The sequence below is a fragment of the Palaemon carinicauda genome, chromosome 2 (genome assembly GCF_036898095.1).
Source record: "Palaemon carinicauda isolate YSFRI2023 chromosome 2, ASM3689809v2, whole genome shotgun sequence".
NCBI lineage: Eukaryota > Metazoa > Arthropoda > Malacostraca > Decapoda > Palaemonidae > Palaemon > Palaemon carinicauda.
This window is the reverse complement of record NC_090726.1, coordinates 126028233-126031835: the sequence shown is the minus strand read 5'-3', so window position 1 is coordinate 126031835 and position 3603 is coordinate 126028233. Positions and strand designations below refer to the sequence as shown.

Sequence of the window (3603 nt, the reverse complement as noted above, 5' to 3'; positions counted from 1 at the left end):
GATGAATCAGTAGATGGTGCTACCGAAGAACGTGACATGGATGTAGCAATAAATAAAGTTAGTGATATTGAAGACGATTTGAAAAAGGATGATAAAGGTTCAGACGTGATGCCAAAAGGCCAGTGGAATATAGATTTATATACTCTAGGTAAATTAAAGTTAATTAGAGGAAAATCCAATAAAGAAAAAAGGAAGGAAGAAAAAATTAATAGGAAAGATAGGTTGTAAAAGAAAAAGAAAAAAGTAATTGTTTCAGTGTTTGTTTTAGTAATGGCTCTTTCTGTTTCCACTTTAAATATTAATGGCTTAAATGAGGTAATCAAACAAATGAAAGTTGTGTCCCTTATTATGTACTATAGAATTAATATTCTGTTGATTCAAGAACATAACGTTAAAGATATTTCAGGTTTGAGTTATCTCACTAATTTTATGTGTATTGTGTTCAATCGATCAATCAATTTAAAAGGAGGTACAATGATTTGTATAAAAAATAAAACAAATGTTAAACTTTAAACCAAGGAGATGGATACCAATGGTAGACTTGTTGGTGTAAGAGTATGTTACAATAACTGCATTATACCTATTATAAATGTGTATGCTCCATCTGGTGCAAGTAAATTTGCTGAAAGGGAAGACTTTTTCAGGAATGAAATATTGTATTACCTGCGACATGATATTGATTATCTTATTTTTGGGGGTGATTTCAACTGTATAACATGCACAAGAGATTGTAGTGATAATAACAAAGCCTTACTGTCTAAGTCTATGAGTGCTACAGTGAAAAACCTTGCTTTGAAAGATAATTACAAATTCACAAACAGGATATTAGAATACACTTATATACGGGAAAACTATGGATCCAGAATAGACAGGATTTATACGGTAAAATTATTTGATAATATAACATCTGCAGACACCATTCCAATAAGTTTTTCAGATCATAGTATGGTTGTTTTGAAATTAAACATAAACATACAAAAAATTGGCACAGGGTATTGGAAGTTGAATGTTAAAGTTTTAGATTCTGATGAAATTGAAGATATTTTTTTTTACATGTATGGCAGTTTTTAAAGCAGAAAAGGGGTATATTTGATAACATACTTTTATGGTGGGACTGGGAAAAATCACAATGTAAAAAATTCTTTGTCAAATTATGTAAAAATATTTCACAAGAAAAGTATGAATTGCTGAACTTATTACCAACAAGATTGCGTCAACTTTATAATTTTAACTATAAAACTAGTGTAAATTATGAAAATATTAAGATTCTCAAGAATAGGATTTGTGACATCCAGAATGAAATATTAGAAGGTATAAAGATAAGAGCCAAACTAAATGATCGTACAACTGGGGAAAAAATATCTGCACATCTACTTGGTGCTATGAAAAAGAAAAATCATGCACGCATTACTAACATAAAACAAACAGGTGGTTCCATTATAGAAAGCACAGAGGGAATTTCTGTTTTTATAAAGGAGCACTTTGAAAAATTGTTCAGTAAGGTAACTAGTCAGGTAAAAAGTCAAGATTATTTTCTTAGCCTAAATCAAGAAGATGTATGTTTGTCAAGTAGAGCATTAGAGGATATTGCGTTGTTTGATGTTATCAAAAGTAAATGTAAAGGAAGATCGCCAGGGTATGATGGACTTCCTATACAATTCTACAAAAAGTTTTGGTCTTTAATAAAGTCTGACGTTATGGAACTGTTCAAATCCATTGTGACTGTGAAATATATGTTAGATAGTCAAAATTTGGGTGTAATAAAATTATTAGCTAAAATAGGAGATTTATCGCTGGTGGAGAACTGGAGACTTATATCCCTACTGAATGTTGACTATAATATCTTTGCTAAGGTTTTAGCAAACATATTGAGATGTGTTATTGGGAAGATTATCTCCCCACACCAATATTGTGCAGTGAAGGAAAGGTCGAGTGTGAATTGTAATAATACAATTCGAGATGTAATTTTTCATACAAAACAAAAGAGTGAAGACTTAGCAATTCTAAGCTTAGATTGGTCTAAAGCTTTTGATAGAGTTAATATGGATTTTGTTTTTAAAGTAATGAAGAAATTTGATTTACTAGATGAATTTGTGGCTCTAGTTAGAATACTGTACAAAGATTGTGTAAGTAGTATCTTGATAAACGGATTTTGAGCGAAGCGAAAAATCTATTTTTGGGTGAGGTAGCCATGTCGTCCTGCTGGAAGTTCCTAAAGGGTAGCTTCCTAGGGTATATTTGACTACAGTGATATTCCCAGAGAATTTTACCTCAAGGTATGCAGAATTCTAACTCCTGGAGTGGATATCCCTGAATAAATCTAACAGGGATATCGCATAATATCAGAGGACGTATTCTTGACACGTCACATAGCTATCTTCACCCCGAACAGTATTAACGCTTCGAGGGGTTACAGTGACAAGAATCTGAAACGAGAATGAAAAGAGAGCCGCTCATAAGGAATCTCTCCTATTCCGTTTCCAGTGTGTATCTGATGAAGGCGGTAGCGCCCTCTTTATTCCTTGTAGCGATATACGAGGTGCTACAGATACTGTATTATAGGGAGGGCTCAATAAGCCCTTTTACAATAAAACGAAGGGTGGGTCCATCAGGACGACATGGCTACCTCACCCAAAAATAGATTTTTCGCTTCACTCAAAATCCGTTTTTTGGGCTCAGGCCATGTCGTCCTGATGAAAGTTTACCAGAGCATTACTGTATCTGTGGATTCTCAATCAGTGCCGTACTCTCAAGAAAGTATTTTCCTGGTCCATCTAGACCCAGAGACCTATGATGTTACCGTCATACATCATTTCATCTAAGCATGAACTATGTTAGTGCTTCCTGCCCCCTACAGGGAAGAGTCGTACTAGACTCTGGAAAAAGTTTCAAGGAATACATAATAACTATGGATGACAAAATGACAAGCTTGTATAGTGGTCTCACCCTATACATTATAAAGCAAAGTTTGTATAAGTCACCAATGTCAGTATAAATTCCTGACATATCCCCCAATATGTCTACTCTTATTAACTATTGGATAACAGTTGTATCCGCATAGGAACAAATTTTGCATCTCTACCACCATCCCCTTAGGGTACAACGTCAACCCTTCCTAAGGAAGGTTAAAGTGAGTGGATTTTTGCTTGAGTCAGGGAACAATCTTAGAAGACATACCATGATAAAAGTATTCATATTTTAATCTTAATGCTCAGTACATTTCTAATAAAATGAGTGTGGGTGAATAAGACGCAGGGTTCACAATGAACTAGTTTATTAATATTTAATAAACATACATATCAGATCAACATTTATAAAATTTATGAAATGTGAATGATATCCATTAAAGCATAAAGAAAACGGTCAACAGAAAATATTGTTTCGTCTAATAGGAAACAGATTTGCCACTACAATCAAATTATTAATAATAATGATACAGTCTGTCTACTGTTTATATACACTAGTGTAAGAAACGCTTGGCACAAGTGTCCGTATTATGCTATAGTTCACCAACGTCAATGGAACAGTTTGTAAGGACACTTTCGTGGCCTATCGCTCAGTGTGTAGTAACATACAGTGACTACACACCCACCCTCTTAATTA

At 33.7% G+C, this 3603-nt stretch overlaps 1 pseudogene; it reads left to right on the top strand.

Moving 5' to 3' along the window:
* Positions 1-228, top strand: part of LOC137619885 (uncharacterized) — a 7094-nt pseudogene extending 6866 nt beyond the window's left edge.
* Positions 229-3603: the final 3375 nt, after the last annotated feature.